This window comes from Malaclemys terrapin, chromosome 17 (assembly GCF_027887155.1).
Source record: "Malaclemys terrapin pileata isolate rMalTer1 chromosome 17, rMalTer1.hap1, whole genome shotgun sequence".
In the NCBI taxonomy this organism is placed as follows: domain Eukaryota; kingdom Metazoa; phylum Chordata; order Testudines; family Emydidae; genus Malaclemys; species Malaclemys terrapin.
In genome coordinates, this window is record NC_071521.1 from 23,298,756 (window position 1) to 23,315,995 (window position 17,240).

Below are 17,240 nucleotides of genomic sequence, written 5' to 3' on the forward strand. Positions count from 1 at the left end.
GCCACCCCAGCTCCGCTTCAGCTTTGGTGACCTTGAATTCACTTCCTTGCTTCGGCATGGGAGCCTAGACAGTTGTTAGGCTGTTTCTTTAGTAAGACCAGTAGGGAAAGGACTATCCCTCTGCTTATTCATGGTGTTCCTGGACTTGTCAGCAGATGGTGCTCATCCCCCTGAAATCAGGCAGTTCACTGCTCCGGGGACTGCCCTGCAGTATTGCAACCAGGAGCTGGATTTTCCCAGGTGTGTGTTGGAGAGTTTCTGCCTTTCCACCAATCCTGACTAAAATGTAGATCTACTGTGTACAGATCATCACCTTTCCTAGCTGGTCTTCATTTCACTGCTTGATTTTCTATACCAAAGTAGAAAGAATTCTTGTTTGGTTTGTGCATTGCCTAAGCAGCCTTCCTCCTGCTCCTCCATGCCCAAGCTCCTTCCTCGGCCGCCTGGGGCGGGCTGTTTAACCAAACTTCTCTCCTCAGCTTGCTGGGAGCTCCAGGCTGATATTGATCAGTTGCTTTGGGTTGCTGTTAATTTGCATCCATGTAATTTAAGTTCCAAGCACATCACTAACAGTTAGCCTTGACTACAGCTGGCCTCTGCCCCTCCACAGAAAGAGGCGCTCTCCAGCCAGAGAATGGGCATCCATGGCACATTTGTTTCTGGTGATGCACTGGGCTCTGTTACTTCTCATGCAGTTAACTCAGTTCATTTAAACACGGGAAGCATCACAGAACAGAAAGGTGGCGAGGAGGCAAAGAATGAACTAGTTAAAATGAATGGGCCAAATTCATCCCTTGTGTAAAACTCCATTGACCTGGGGGAGTTCTAACAAGGATGGTGTTGGCTCAGTCTCCCTTTGTGGAATCAATGGTGTCTGTCTCAGGAGTCACTACGTAACACTCCTCTGACGCCTACCCTGGCAAGTTCCTGAATATTTAGAAGTTGAAGTTGTGCAGGAACCCTGATCTGGCTTGGCCACTGCAGAGAGTATTACCATGCAGAGATCTGGGACAGGAACGTGATCAAACTAGCATCCCCCGATCCTAGGGGGTGGATTGAGAAATGGCAACAGGGAACTCTTGCAAGGCAGGTGATCTGGCAGTGTGTGCTGGGAGCTGGTGTGATGTGTGGCTGGCTGGCTAGCTATGGCAGTGGCAAAAGTTGCTTTCATCTCCAAAGCGAGATGAATCAGAAAGCTAACGATCAAGTGGGAGTCTCTTGCTTTACGACCCATCATGTTCTGACTGACCTACCTTGTCTGTAGTGTTTGGAAGGCCCATCCTTCCCTTCCCTTCCCAGGCCTGAGCACTCTGGCAGAGTCTGTGTTACCTCACACTTACTGTTTCCTCACCCTCAAGGGACTCTGAGTTCATGGCTGCATTTGGGGCTGGCCCAGTACCGTCACAGGTAGGGTGACCAGATCGCAACAGTAAAATATCAGGACATGTGTGTGGGCGGGTGATTTACCGTCCCCCCCACCCCACTGAAACCAGGAGCGGAGCTGAGAGGCACCCCTCCCCTGATGGCGTCCTCCCCTCAGCAGAAGCTGAGAATGGAGCTGTGGGACTGAAGTGAGGCTTGGGGTTCCTCACGGCTCTGTTCCCAGTTTCAGTGGGGGGGAGGGCAGGCGTCTGGGCTCGGGGCTGTAGCTACAGGGAGGGGAAAAAACAGTGCTCCCCTCGTAGTAAAGCCCCAGTGCTCCCCACAGGGCTGAAGCCAGGAACAGAGCTACAGGGCTTCTGAAGCCCCAAGCCCTGGCGCATCCAATGAGGCTGAAACTGGGAGCAGAGCTATGGGGCTGAAGCCTTGAGCCCCAGCGCTCACCTCAGATCTAAAACCCTGAGCTCTGGTGCTCCCGAGGGTCAGAAGCCCAGCGCCCTGACCCCCTCCCCGTGGCTGCAGTCCTAATTCCTCCTACCCCCCACAGTATCTGAAGTCCGTAACATTTTGTTTGGAGTTATGGACAATCTCCATTCCAGAAGTGTCCATAAATCTGATGTTCTACTGTACCAAGTTTTAAATTTTACCTGGATATCAGGAAAAATGGCGTCCCAATCTTACATAGATCGGGACGCAGGACAAAGGGTTAAATATTGGGACATCTGGTCACCCTAGTCGCAGGCTTAGTAGCGGAGTATAATCATCCTTGCAGCATTCCAGAGTGGTAATCAGTTACAAGCCGTTAAAGAGAGACTGAGAGAAGCTAACTTTCTTTTAAGTCTTCCTTCCCTCCCTAACGGAGGCTCTTATAAAAAGCCCCTGCCAATGGGAGCTGTAGAGCCGGTGCTCAGGGCAGCACCTGGGGGGGGGGGGCAGCGCACAGAGCCCCTGTGGCCACCCCTCTGCCTAGGAGCCGGAGGGATATGCCAGCCACTTCCCGGGAGTCAGGCATGGAGCCTGCCTTCCCTGCGCTGACGCTGTAAGCCAACTGGACTTTTAGTGGCCTGGTCAGCTGTGCTGACCAGAGCCGCCAGGATCCCTTTTCACCCAAGTGTTCTGGTCAAAAACCGGATGCCTGGCAACCCTATGTTTGACGGATCTTCAACTTGCTTCTCTGATCCAAACACGTTCTGCGCTGGAGTTCCCTATGATGGACAGGTAAATACTGGCTCCTCCCTTGCATTGGTTTCCCATTCCTGCTGAGAGCAGAATTGAGGAGAAAAAAGACTATGACTACATTGATGTGTGGAAGGCAGCAATCTCTCCAGCTGCGTTTCTACAGTACTTTGCACAGTGGGGCCCAGATTGTGAGTGGGGCTTTTAGCCGTTGCCACACTCCCCATGAAATTCTCCAGCTCTTGACTTTACTAACTCATGAAATGGTCTCTGGGTCTCTAACCGTTAGCACACTGAGCACGTGGAGAAAGTCTGGGTTTAATACAAACGGAGGGGCTGAAGGGTGTAAATGTGAAGAGGAGACTTATTCCGGCATGAGTAGATCTGAAAGGTGAGGGTTACACAGGGCAGACTTCCAGCAGCAATAGAAGAGACCCTTGCCCTTCATTTACAGTGTATCCTGCACTCACTGACGGTGGAGAATGCTGCATGCTAAGACAGCATGGTCTCACTCCAAGGCTTCCTTTAGCACAGAACTAAATCTACAATCCCCTTTTCACTGTCAATTGCAGCTGCTAAGTGCATCATCACCAATTCTCTAGCTAGGCCTGAGACATAGCCCCATTAATAGGCTGCTCAGTGCCAGCAGGGTGCCCATCTCTGCAATGCGGTGAGCAAAACTTGCTGTTGCTTACCACTGCAGCCACATGCAGAGGGTCCCTCAGCCTCTGAAGTGGACACGTAGGGGAAGGGATTAGGAGTCAGATCCTAACTGTGATCCTCGGCAGGCCGATAAAAACGTAGGAGCCTGTGATGGATTTGAAGCTTCCTGTCAGGGCCGGCTCCAGGTTTTTTACTGCCCCAAGCAAAAAAAAAAAAAAGCCGGAGTGCTGCCCCTTGAAAAGTGCTGCCCCCAAAGGGCCAAAGTGCCGCCCCAAGCACATGCTTGGAACACTGGTGCCTAGAGCCGGCCCAGCTTCCTGTAATCTATGAATACGAGGTGCTGTGTTTGTTTGTCTGAATATTGAAAAGGTGTTTACTTTATTCATACTGGGTTAATTCAATAGCTGGTTGGTTGGGAAATGTATGCATGAAGATAGACAGTAGCCCAGGTACAATCTCCACAGCAACCACCCAGGACTATTCACTGGGAGAGTCTAACTCTGTCCCCCTCATGGGCTCCATAAACTGGCTTAAGGCAGACACAAGACTCGGCCTGTCCAATAAAGGGTCACACTCCCTAAACAGGGGAGACAGAGTTTGGAACTGAGATGAAGCCAGACTGAAAGTGGGGTTCTTGGGGTTAACATAGGCCTGCCTAAGCCTTCAGATGAGACTAGCGTGACCAGACAGCAAATGTGAAAAATTGGGACAGGGGGTGGGGAGTAATAGGAGCCTATATAAGAAAAAGACCCAAAAATCAGGACTGTCCCTATAAAATCAGGATATCTGGTCGGGCCTGCTGAGTGACCATGGTTGGTGCATAGAGGCGGTACCCAAGACCCAGTCTGCATGGGGAAAATCACAAGATTCTGTCCCAGAGGGGTGAAGCCTTGAGGCCTAAGACCCAGAGGGGTGCACTCAGAGAGAGCCCGCAGAAGAGGCAGAGGTGCAGCTAGCCCTCAATCATGACACAGTGGTGGGATGGTGACTGGTGAATTTCCAGTAAGTGACAATAGCAGTAAAAACACAAAAGCAAGAGAAAAAGACAGACACAAACAAATTAATTTAAAAGCGTCAGGGTGGATGCCCTTGGTTGTGTGAATCTGAGGAAACAATCTCCCCTCTCAGTGGCAAGTCTTTGAACTCTCCCCTGCCCCCCTCTATTTTTGGTGATTCTGACGAAGTGGGACTGTTCTTAATGTTTCCTCTGAATACTGTGTGGGTGCCTCAGTTTCTGACTGACACTCTGTCGCCTAGCCACTAATGGCCAGGCCCTTCCCCCCTGCAAGGAGATGCTAAAGGTGTGGGAGGACAAAGAGGTCAGGTGACCTCCTGGCCCGGGAAAGGAACTCAGCAGAGAAGGAGGGGCTGGAGGGGGTTTCAGTTTGCAGCTGGCTGGGGACTAGGAGTGAGTGCAGACAGGAGTGTCTGGCTTGCTGGGCCCCAGAATGGACCCGGCTGAGGGATCCGGTTCTCTGGACCTACAGGCTCTGTTTTAGACCGTGTTCCTGTCATCTAATAAACCTCTGTTTTACTGGCTGGCTGAGAGTCACGTCTGACTGCGAAGTGGGGGTGCGTGCAGGACCCTCTGGCTTCCCCAGGACCCCGCCTGGGCGGACTCGCTGTGGGAAGCGCACAGAGGGGCATGTGCTGAATGCTCCAAGGGCAGACCCAGGAGGTGAAGCCGTGTGAGCTTCTTGCCCTGAAGACAGTCTGCTCCGAGGGAGAGGAGGCTCCCCAAAGTCCTGACTGGCTTTGTGGGGAGCAGTTCCAGAGCATCGCCCGGGGACTCCGTGACAGTGATTCAGGATCTCCCATGGCTTCTTTGGTACGTAAGGCAGCAGACTCAACCCCCAGCCCATTCAGTTTGCATGTGAGCTCACTGTGCTCACACATGCTGTGGGGAAGCTGGGTAGCGTCTCCAGAACCGCCAATCTTAAGAGAACCAAAATCATGAGATTGTTAACAAAAATCACATTGTGTTTTTCAGTTGGTCTTTTCACTTTCTTCCCCTCTACTCCAGTGTCAACGTGTGGGTGACACTTTCAGGGTGAAAAGCCAACATTTAATACACACAAAATTGGTGTCTCTTGCAGGCTCAGATGGAGACTCTATGCACACATCCCTGAGATAGGGGAACTGCCAGCCATCGCCTATTAGTAGGGGCCTACCAATTTCATTGCCGTGAAAAACATGTCATGGACTGTGAAATAAGCCCTTCCCTGTGAAATCTGGTCTCAACCTAGCTGCTGGGAGTTCTCCAGCCAGGGGCTCCTAGGTGGGAGGCCCCAGCCCCAGCTGGGCTGGGGAGGAACAGGACTTGTCCTTCCCCTGCACAGCCTCTTTCAGGGGAAGATCAGACCCACCTCCGACTGCCTCCTCCTGAAGCTCTGGAGCTGGGCAGCAGCCCCAGAGGTTCCTGCAGCTGAAGAAGGCTTGTGGAGGTGGGGTCAATCTCCCCCTGCTGATGGAAGCGCCACAGTTGGGGGCTCTTGGCTGTGAGTCCCCCACTGGGCGTGGGAGGGACAGGACTTGTCCTTCCCCCTGCGCGGCTGTTCTGGTCAGGGGCAGATCAGACCCACCTCAGGGTACCTTTTGGGTTGGGACCCCAAGGGTTACAACACCATGAAATTACATATGTAAGCATCTGAAAAGGTGAAATTGACCAATTAAAAACCCTCTGGCTATGAAATTGATCAAAATGGACTGTGAATTTGGTAGGGGTCTACCTATTATTGTCTTGAGGTGACTCTCTCCCCGCCTCCTTTCCCAACTTGCCCTGAATTCCCCTTCAGTACAATGGAGTTGGAACAGGAACAATGAACATCCAAATAACTCAGTGCACTCTTGGTATGGATCAAGTTTTCCAATTATTTTTCAAAAAAGACTTAAGTGACCTGCCAAGATCTTTACTTGTAAGAATCTCTTCACATCACAAAGCGCCTTGGAGCTATCCCTATCTCGTAGAACTGAGCTATCCCTTCCCTTGCTACCTGCTGAAAAAACCCTCTCCCCAGCAGTGCTCTCTAGAACTCCCTTCTTGCTGCAGTGACATTTACCAGCCTTCAATACTTATTTTTTAAGAAAAAATCGGTTCTCTCTCACTCAAAGCTTTTTAAATAGACTTTTAAATCATTCTCTTTTCTTTGTATAATTTTGATCAATGACAGAAATGTATCTGTTACCAAGAATTACAATAAATTGTTTATTTGAAAAATCAGATTGCAATTATAATTAAAATAAAAAATTAATGTTTATTTAATTGTCCTTCCCCTCTGTGCCCCACCCAGCTGCAGCATGGCCTGGCTCTGCATCTCCCCACGGCCTGGGGAAGAGCAGCTGGAGGAGGGTTTTAGATAAAGAAGTGGTTCTCAAACTTTTTTTTCGCAGACCACTTGAAAATTGCTGAGTCTTGGCAGACCACTTAATGATCTTTCCAAATGGTGTTTGTACCGATACCTAACTATTGTAAAGCATTTGGGATAAAAGCACTATATTAAAAAATAATAATAATTTAGGGTTACCATATTTCGAGCCTCCAAAAGGAGGACACTCCACCGGCCCCCGGCCCCACCCCCAGCCCCGCCCATGCCCACACCCCAACTCCGCCCCTTCTCCAAAGTCCCCGCCCCAACTCCGCCCCCTCCCCTGCTTCCCGCGAACATTTGATTCGCGGGAAGCCTGAAGCAGGTAAGGGGGGTGTGGGGGGAGGAGGAGCGGCCCAGGCTGCCCCCCCCGGCGTTTCCAGCCTGGGCCGGCCCCCAGCCGAGCACCCCCTGGCCCTGCCGGCCCCCGGACCTCCGGCCGAGCATCCCCCGGCCCGCTCAGCACCCCCCGGCCCGGCCCCCGATCCCCGGCTGAGCACCCCCTGGCCCCGCCAGCCCCCGGACCCCCGGCCAAGCATCCCCCAGCCCGCTCAGCACCCCCCAGCCCCGCCGGCCCCCCAGCCCGCTCAGCACCCCCCGTCCCGGCCCCCGGACCCTCGGCCGAGCACCCCCTGGCCCCGCCGGCTCTCGGCGCTCCCGGTCCCCGGCAGCGCCGGCACTCTGCCTCGCCGGCCCCCGGTCCCCCGGCAGCGCCGGCGCTCGGCCCCGCCGGCCCCCGGTCCCCCGGCAGCGCCGGCGCTCAGCCCCGCCGGCCCCCGGCAGCGCCGGCCGGCGCTCGGTGCCCCCGGCTCCCCGGCAGTGCCGGCACTCTGCCCCGCCGGCCCCCGGTCCCCTGGCAGCGCCGGCCGGCACTTGGTGCCCCCTCCTCCCCGGCAGCGCCGGCACTCTGCCTCGCCGGCCCCCGGTCCCCCGGCAGCGCCGGCGCTCGGCCCCGCCGGCCCCCGGTCCCCCGGCAGCGCCGGCGCTCAGCCCCGCCGGCCCCCGGCAGCGCCGGCCGGCGCTCGGTGCCCCTGGCTCCCCGGCAGCGCCGGCACTCTGCCCCGCCGGCCCCCGGTCCCCCGGCAGCGCCGGCCGGCGCTCTGCCCCGCCGGCCCCCGGCAGCGCCGGCGCTCGGCCCCGCCGGCCCCCGGTCCCCCGGCAGCGCCGGCGCTCTGCCGGCCCCCGGCCCAGCACCCCCGCCCGCATGTCCTGATCTTCCCGGACATGTCCGGCTTTTTGGGATTTCCCCCCGGACGGGGATTTGGAGCCCAAAAAGCCGGACATGTCCGGGAAAATCCGGACGTATGGTAACCCTAAATAATTAACATTTTTGTTCTACAAATAAAAGCACACAATTCATATTTTAATATCAGTACTGTAGTCTTACCTTTCTCCCCTGCCACAGCAGCCCCTGAGCTGGGGCTGGGAAGGAAGGGGGGGTCTCTCCCTGGCAGCTGCAGCCAGGGAAAGTTGCCTCTTTCTCCGGCCACCGCAACCCTAAATATCCCAAATTCCCCCCCTCTTCTCACCCCACTGCCCCCTCCCACCTACCCCTTATTTCCCCCAAGGCCACCACCTCACCTTACATGTGCACCTTCTCCAGGGTCCAGGCACCTATTAGTGGAGCCACGCCTGCGCCCTTCATTCTCTCGTGTGCGGCCGCCCAGGTGTGCACCTTAGAGGGAACTATCCGTGGACCCCCTGAATGGAGTTCGCAGACCGCCATAATTTGAGAACTTCTGAGCTAAAGTGAACTAAGATCACTTTCCTCCTGAATGAGAACATCCCTGCAGGGTTGGAGACTCGAAAATCATCCCTTTGGTTCAGTTGCCCTCACTTGTCTGATCGCCCCCTGTAGCCAGGGCCTGGGCAGAGCTTCCCCACAGGCCGAGCCGTCTATCCAGGGCTGCTTTAGCTGTGGGATCCCTTGGGAGGCTCCCCTAGCTCGAGTCACCCTGCTCCTGGCTGGTTTGCACTGCAGGGGATAGCTCAGCACCCGAGCAAAGCAAGGGAACCTACGGCTAGGGTGAGGGGAAAGGAGGAGATGCAGGAAACTCTGCCTCTGCAAACCCAGATCCTGGCCTGGTCTTTAAGTTTAAACATTTTTGGGGGTGGAGGAATGGCTTTGTGGGGGGGCTGTGGGGTGCAGGGTCTGGGACAGGAGCCAGGGTGGCCCTGGGGGGTGCAGGGTCCCGGGGTGCAGGTCCCGGGCAGGAGCTGGGATGGGGGTCGGGCTGTGGGATCCCGGGCAGGAGCCGGGCGCAGGGCGCTACAATCCCGCTGGCAGCCGCCCGGGGGCGCCGCGCCCAGCTGGCGAGGGCGGGGCGGGGCCCAGCTGGTTCCGGGGGGCGGGGCCCCCCACGCGGTGCGGTGCGGAGCGGAGCGGAGCGGAGCCAGGACAGCGCGCGGCGGCAGCGAGGCCCAGGTGAGCCGGGGATGGCCCGGGCCCCGCGCGGCCTCTGGCCCGTTGCTCCGGCGGGTCCCCGCCGGGCTTTGCACGAGGCGGGGGGGCAGCGCGCCGAGCCCGCCCCGCACTAGTCCGGCTCGCGGGGCTCGGCTTGGAGCTCGCCCCTCCGTCTGTCCCGTCCCCGCCTGCAGCCCGGGGTGACCGAGCCGGGGGACTCGCTGGTGCAGTGGAGCTGGGGGTGGCGCCTTCCTAATGCAGCTGATGCTCCTGCCCTGCCAGGCTCTGCTGGGCCCAGGAGAGCCCAGAGGTTCCTCTGGCAGCTCGGAGCCCCGGGCCGGCTCCCGGTCCCCTGCAAGAGCCGGCTGGGGCCTTCGCCCAGCAGCAGAGGAGGGAGCGGTGCAGGCCCCGGGCTGCTGTAACCCCCCTCCGGGGGAAGATGGCTCCAGAGCCCGCGCTGCTCCCGGGAGGGCAGGGGACGCAGAGTTGGTGCGGGTGGGGGTGTCCTGCCCCCTGCCTGGAGCCCTGCCTCCGTGTGGACACAGTCTGAGCAGGAGAAAGTCGCCGTGTGAGGCAGAAGCTTGTTCTTTCTGGATGTTCCCCTTCTAGCTACTCACCACCTCAGCAGCTGGGCAGATAGTCTCCTGCCCAAGAACCCATCAGACCTGCGGGTGCCTGTATCACGAGGAGCATGAAACCAAGTCCAGAGTCTCCCCCTTGCCCCCCTATGTGATCTGCTGTCACAAGCTGGTCCTGGTGATTTCACTGTTGGCATTTCCCCCTTTAAAACACACAAATTGCGGTTTTCAAATGGGCACTCTAGCAGGCTGCCTCCTCGGGCACTGCACGCCGCTCGGTGTGAGAACCACAGCCGGTGCTGTGTGTGGGCCTGTGACATCTCCCACATCCCTAGCCTGTGTGCAGGGCACGTGGACAAGGACTGCTGTGTCCTGTACAAGCACTGTCTAGGCGTTGGCAGTGATATGAAATAACAAACAGCTAGAAGGGGATATCTCGTGCAAGCTGCAATAGTTAATGTTTGTCAGAGTCTGGGTCGAAATAGCAGAATTTACTGAAGCTTCTGCTGAGCAAACAGGGCCACCAGCCAGGGCAGGCAGGGGGTCAGGAGTGTATTGGACAAACCCAGTGCATTTCTGAGTTTAGAAAAGCAGCAGATTTTTCTTATAAGTAATTAACATACTCGGGCACTGCTAATCCTGCTGTTGTACATGGGGGTGCTGGGAAGCCCTCCCTCCTGGCCTGGCTTTAGATTTATGTAGCATTTTGAACTATAAGCGGATCTCTGTGAGTCAGTTCAGTGAAACAAGACTTCGGTCCTATCCACTTCCCAACCCCCACCCTCCTCCTGGTCAAGCTTCCCCCACCCCCTTTTCCTTATCCTGTGGGCTTAGAATGACTGGTGATTCTGCGCTTGCAGGACTTCTGACTGTCATCTGTGAACAGAGACTGTTCCCCCTGCAGGGATGGGTGGGGTGATTTGATGCCTATGGTGTGCTGGGTGCTCACTTTTACATCGGTGGGTAAGGAGATTACAACATTCCAGCATTTAACCCTCTTCTTGCAGGGCACCAGCAGCTGCCTCATGGCCCAGAGAAATTTGTTGCTTCTTGACTAACCTGATGTCTTGGGCAGTTGGTATCTCTATGGCAGATAAAGACATCTGTTCTCATGATGATTGCCCAGCCAGTTCCCTCCATCTGACTTCTACCACTGCAAGTGTGCGGGAGGGGGGTGGTTATCTGTGGGGGGATGGTTACATGTGTTTGCACTATCACCAAACCTCTTTGCATAGATTACCCAGAGTAAAGTGATATCTTGCTGGTCCCTCTGTCATAGGTGTAACAGAGTAGCATGCTATTGTGGACCGGCCAGTCCCTCCTCAGTTAATGACGCCTCATAACTATCCAGTAACAGTCCTAAGGTCATGACCTTAGGGTGACTTTAAAGAACAGGCTCATTCACTATTCCTAATCCTTACAATGGGTTCAGTAAAAACAGCTCCCCACAGATGATCTGAAAGACAGGTTTATGGGTAGGGCATAAGCCTACTGCAGTGCGTTGGTACCACAGTCCAGGTGCGTTAGGAGCACCATAGACAGTAAACATTTCACCAGAAGAACAGACTCCTGCTTGATGTACGTGCGCATGTCCTTGACTAAAGCCAGCAGCATGGATGGGTACCATCAGATCCCCCTAGAGCTCTCCTGGGTATCTACCCAGATAATTGGACGGCCCAGTGAGCAGTGCTTGCATCTGTGTGAGAGTGGGAAGTTTTCCCTAGGGGGTGTGAGGGTCTCCGCTATCAATTTCTGCAACATTTTTAACAACATAGGGCTAATCCTGTTTCTAGCCTTAGAGTTACAAAGAGAAGCACCGAAGTGTGACCAGCGCGGTGGTGGTTGTCCGAGTGCACCACTGCTCTGCCCGTGCTAGGGCTTTTCCAAAGCAGCAGCAGGTTAAGGAAAGTGACAGGACTGGTCAGTTTCAGGCTGCTCTTCAGATCCTTGTGGGCAGCAGTGACACCTACAACAGTCATGTCAATTTCACAATGCTTCCGAGAAACTTTTGACAAGACAGAGGCAGGCACTGATCTTAGTCCTGGGAAGGACCCATAAAACAGGCTGACGGGCAGAGTGGGGGAGGCAGTCCACTCTTGCAGCAGTCAGAAGGCTCAGGAGTAGGGAGACAGTCAGAAAGCTCCTTCCTCCTAATGGCATCTAGATGAGGGTGGTAGAGGCTGGTACGAAAAGCAGAGCCCTGCATAGAGTTCCCAGACAGCATCCTTGGCCTTTCCATGCTGTTCTGGCAGGGGCTGGGCCCTTCTCCAAGACGGGCCGCTCTTGGGTTTTGCTGGTGGAGCCCCCCTTCCCGTGGAATTTGTATCTCCCTGGCTTGCGGGTTTAGGGCTTGTACACACTACCACTTATGTCATTCAGGAGTGTGAATAAGACACACACACCCCTGAGGGACGTAAGTTGCACCCTCCTAAGCCTCGGTATGGACACTGCTATGTCAGCGGGAGAGCTGCTCTCACGTCGGCATAGAGCGTCTTCACCAGACATGCTACAGCGGCGCAGCTGCATCAGCCCAGCTATCGCGTCTAGTGTAGCCCAGCCCTCAGGCTCCTGGCTAGTAGGCACCTGGTAACATTTTCAGGTCCTGGCCATGGTCCCTTTGCCTCACATGGATGGTATTGTGGATCTGCAGCCCTCTTGTCCTTGAGGTTTATGAGAGAGTCCATGATCTTCCCACACAGGATCCTTCCACAAGCACCTTGGGGTTCTGGCACCCAACTTCTCAATGCTAAGCTAACTATTACCCCCATTAGTGTATGTACCAAATGACTCCATTATTCCCCACCCCCACCCCTGTGCTCCCAAATAAATGGATGATGGTCCATCAGAATACCGGACATTTATAACACTTCTATAGGGCCGCCTTCCCAAAGTCTCTACTGGATCGTCTCTCTACAGAGATGCACATGATGGAGCTGGATTGCTCACTCCAAAGCATGTGGGAATCTAATCCCCAGCTGTCTCTGGGGTGGAACGACAGCCACACTCCATACTAGCTTAGGAAAGCGAACAAAGGGAGAATCGTAGGATTGGAAGGGACCTCGAGAGGTCATCTAGTCCTGTCCCCTGGACTCATGGCAGGACTAATATCAGGGGGTAGCCGTGTTAGTCTGTATCTACAAAAACAACAAAGAGTCTGGTGGCACCTTAAAGACTAACAGATTTATTTGGGCATAAGCTTTCGTGAGTAAAAACCTCACTTCTTCGGATGCAAGGACTAAGTATTATCTAGACCAGAGGTAGGCAAACTACGGGCCATGGGGTGTTTTAAGCCGGCCTGTGAGCTCCAGCCAGGGTGCTGGGTCTGGGGCTTGCCCCGCTCCAGCCGGGGTGCTGGGTCAGAGGCCGCACCATGTGGCTCCCGGAAGCAGACGCATGGCCCTGCTGCAGCTCCTATGTGCTCCAACCCTAATTTTATGAGCAACCATGACCCGCCATACAATTTCTATTCCCAGATGTGGCCCTCAGGCCAAAAAGTTTGCCCACTCCTGATCTAGACCATCCCTGACAGGTGACTGGAGATTTTTAAGAGCAGGTTAGGCAATGATGCAGATTCCACAAGCTCCCTAGGCAATTTGTTCCAGTGCTTAACCACTGACGGGAAGTTTTTCCTAATGTCCAACCTAAACCGCCCTTGCTGCAATTTAAGCCCATTGCTTCTTGGCCTATCCTTAGAGGTTATGGAGAACTATTTTTCTCCCTCCTCCTTGTAATAACATTTTATGTGCTTGAAACTGTTATCATGTCTTCTCTCAGTCTTCTCTTCTCCAGACTAAACAAACCATTTTTTTTCAATCTTCCCTCATAGCTCATGTTTTCTAGGCCTTTAATCATTTTTGTTGCTCTTCTCTGGACTTTCTCCAATTTGTCCACATCTTTCCTGAAATGTGGTGCCCAGAACTGGACACAATACTCCAGTTGAGGCCTAATTACCGCAGAAGAATTACTACTCGTGTCTTGCTTACAACACTCCTGCTAATACATCCCAGAATGATGTTTGCTTTTTTTGCAAGAGCGTTACACTGTTGACTCATATTTAGCTTGTGATCCACTATGACACCAGATCCCTTTCCGCAGTACTCCTTCCTAGGCAGTCATTTCCCATTTTGTATGTGTGCAACTGATTGTTCCTTCCTAAGTGGAGTACTTTGCATTTGTCCTTATTGAATTTCATACTATTTACTTCAGTCCATTTCTCCAGTTTATCCCTACATACTTGTGTTGTTTGTTTATATTCATCCTTTGTAATTTGGCCTATTTTCTACTTTTTGTAGGACTCTCTTTTTGAGTTTCAGATCATTGAAGATCTGGTTAAGCCAGGGTGGTCTCTTGCCATCCTTCCTATCTTTCCTACTCAGTGGGATAGTTTGCTCTTGTGCCCTTAAAAATGTCTTTTGTAAAACCTTCCAACTCTCTTAAACTGTTTTTCCCCTTAGACTTGCTTCCCATGGGATCTTACCTACCAACTCCCTGAGTTTGCTAAAGTTGCCTTCTTGAAATCCATTAGCTTTATTGTGCTGTTTCCCCTCTTAGTCCTTAGAATCATGAACTCTCTCATTTCATGATCACTTTCACCCAAGCTTCCCTCCACTTTCAAATTCTCACCCAATTCCTCCCTATTTGCCAAGTTAAATCTAGAACAGCCTCTCCCCTAGTAGCTTTCCGCCCCTTCTGTTTCCATTTGAAACTGGGACAGAATATGATGATCTGGGCTAAAATTAACGACTGGGGTCCTGGCCAGTGTCCCTAATGTTTCCCATACAAGTAAAATACCATGGGGATCTCTACCTACTCCGAAGTGACAGGGTGCTAAATGTATATTTCCTCTGACAGATCCCACCACCTAGTCCCTTGCTGCTTGGTACTGACAAGGGAAGAGCATGACCTGCTAAATCAGCCACTCACTGCCACACCCTGAGCCATAAGAGAGGGAAGAGAAAAGAACAGCAGAGTTTTAAAGATGCAGTTTCTGTCTCTGGTGTTGACTTTCATTTGTTTGCCACCTCCCTGCTGGAAACCACAGGCATGGCCCATGGTCTCACTGGCCATTGTCAGAACTGGCACATTGCAACAGCATCAAGCTGCCCAGTGGATTGCTTTCATTAGCCTTTCTGGGCACAAATGGGCAACCTTGGTTTGCTAAGCCAGGCTTTAAGACAAAAGGAAATAGGAGAGGAATAGGAAAGAGATGAAATAAGGTGGAGAAAGGAAAGGACACATGGGGGGATGGGGACACATCCCACGTGGTGGTTGGCATTTAGCCAGAGCAGGGGACTTGACGGTATCACCTGGGTCCCTTTTTTCTGGCCCGATCTGCTCAGGACTTTTCTCGGGATTAAGAGGACAAAGGCTTAGCCGTGTTCTGGAGGGTCCCAGGAGACGGTGCGGCCGGCAGCCATGATGGTAAAACTCACTCCTTCCCCTGCTTTCAGTTAGCAGTTGTTGAGTTTTATTTTTCTTCATTTCCCCCCCAAAAGGATCTTTTTAATGACCCCCAAAGGGAGCAATGGGTGGAATAGTCTATATGTGGTCACCAATTAGACCTAATTTTCAACCCAGTTTTGGTCCATTGATTTCCAGTCCCACACTTCACTTGTTTACCAGGCATGATCTCAGCACAGTCCTTGAGTTACATCAGTCGGCCTTTGTGTTTGGACTAATTCAGTCTTTGTCTCACTGTTGTACCTTTTCCCATCAGCATTTGTTGTTATAGGTTATTGTGACACTTTATGAACTTTGCTAAGAACGGCCAGCCTGGGTCAGACCAAGGGTCCATCTAGCCCGTGTTCTGTCTGCTGACAGTGGGCAATGCCAGGTGCCCCAGGGGGAATGAACAGAACAGGCAGTCGCTGAGTGATTCATTCCCAGCGTCTGGCCCTCAGAGGCGTCTCACAGCTGAACTTCCGATCAAGCCCAGTTACTACCACACCCCTGTCCGCGGAAGTCGGGCTTGGTGAAGAGGCTGAATATCACTTCCCAGGCCGGCCCCTAGGAGCCTTTCCTGAGGTACTGGGGATAGAGCTGTGGGGGGTTGAGTCCGACTCTCCTCTCTGATGCCATGGGGCAGAACCAGGCTGTTGTTGAAGTGAAAGGGGAGCCGGGTGGCTTCCCTTCCTGGCTGGTCTCTTGTTTGGCTGCTGTGGTGTGACAGTCGGGTCAGCTTCACCTCTGCGTGCACTGGAGCTAGCATTGGCCCTGGGGGCTGCAGGCAGGCAGGAGCCGGAGTAATTGCAGCATGGGCTGGAATCTGCCTCTGGGGTGTGAAGGTCTCACCCCAAAGCAGAGCTGAAGTGGCTGTTTTTAGAGTTACCATATTTTAAGTGTCCAAAAAGAGGACACTCCACGGGGCCCCGGCCCCGCCCCAACTCTGCCCCTAGCCCCGGCCTGGACCCGCCCCAACTCTTCCCCTTCCCCAAAGTCCCCACCCCAACTCCGCCCCCTCCCCTGAACGCTTCGCCCCCCTGCTCCTCCCCCTCCCCTGCTTCCTGCGAACATTTGATTCGCGGGAAGCCTGAAGCAGACAGGCAGCAGGTAAGCTGGGGCTGGGGGAGGGGGGGCGTGAGGAGGCGCGGCCCAGTCCGCCCCCCCCCCCAGGCGAGCGGCTCCCTCCGATGGCTGGCTCTGGCCCCAGCGTCTTCGGCCTGGCTCGGCTTGGGCCCCGGTTCTGGCCGAGCAGCTCCGGCCCGGCCCTGGCCCTGGGCGAGCGGCACCAGCCAGCGGCCGAGCAGCTCCAGTCCCAGCGGCTCTGGCTGGCTCAGCTCGGGCCCTGGTTCCGGCTGAGCGGCTCCGGCCTGGCCCCGGCCCTGGCAGAGCGAGCGGGTATTTGAGGACCAAAAAGCCGGACATGTCCGGGAAAATCCGAACGTATGGGAACCCTACTGTTTTTGAAGTTAGACTGAGTGAGACACCCCCCAGTAGCATCTCAGATCATCCCTACGCTCTCCAGGGAGCTTTCCAGAGGTGTCATGGAGTGAGTCCTGTCAGCACACCGAGCAGGACAGGCCCTAGGCCCTTCCGCACCAGGCATACAGGCCCCTGCCACGTGAGCTGAAGGAGGGAGTGGCAGGCTGTTTGCCTTGATGTGGGCTGCTGCTAGAGGGAGATCTGGTCATGTGCCCTTGGCTGCGCTTGTGACGCATTTTCAGCCAAAAATAGAGACAAACCTGCGTGCCGGAGCTTGGATCTGACTGGGTGATGCTTGGATTTAGGCTTGACCCATTTAGATCCCGACATTTTAAGACCAGAAGGGAGCTTTAGATAGTCTAGTCTGACTTGCTGTATACCGCAGGGCAGAGGATCCCCCAGTGATGCCTGCATCCGGCCCATGTCTTGTGACCAGGGCCGGCTCTAGGCACCAGCAAAGCAAGCAGTTGCTTGGGGTGGCAAATTTGCAGGGGCGCAAGAATCCAACATGGGAGCTGAGAACCAACAGGGGGCCCTGGGAGCTGTAGTTTCTTAGTTAGCTCCCTGCCTATAGAGCTGGCCCTGGAGCAGGGAAAGAACTACATTTCCCAGCATTCCCTTGGCCGCAATTAACAGGAAAGGGAGGGGGAAGGAGTGTGGAACTGAAACCTCACGCTGCAGCTTGCTGTGAATGGTAGGGGCAGAGCCAGCTCTAGGTTTTTTGCCGCCCCCCCCCGCCCCAGCCCTGGGCTC

General features: G+C 54.4%; 1 protein-coding gene across 3 annotated transcripts in view; it reads left to right on the forward strand.

Moving 5' to 3' along the window:
* Positions 1–2,510: 2,510 nt before the first annotated feature.
* The window catches only part of ALAD (aminolevulinate dehydratase), a 36,737-nt gene continuing 22,007 nt past the window's right edge, over positions 2,511–17,240 (forward strand). The window contains exon 1 of one of the 3 annotated variants that reach the window (XM_054007127.1): positions 2,511–2,598. The gene's annotated coding sequence lies outside the window, so the exon portion shown is untranslated. Of the gene's footprint in view, positions 2,599–8,933; positions 9,010–15,481; positions 15,591–17,240 lie in introns of those variants that run through there. The other 2 variants (XM_054007125.1, XM_054007128.1) reach the window with 2 other exon arrangements.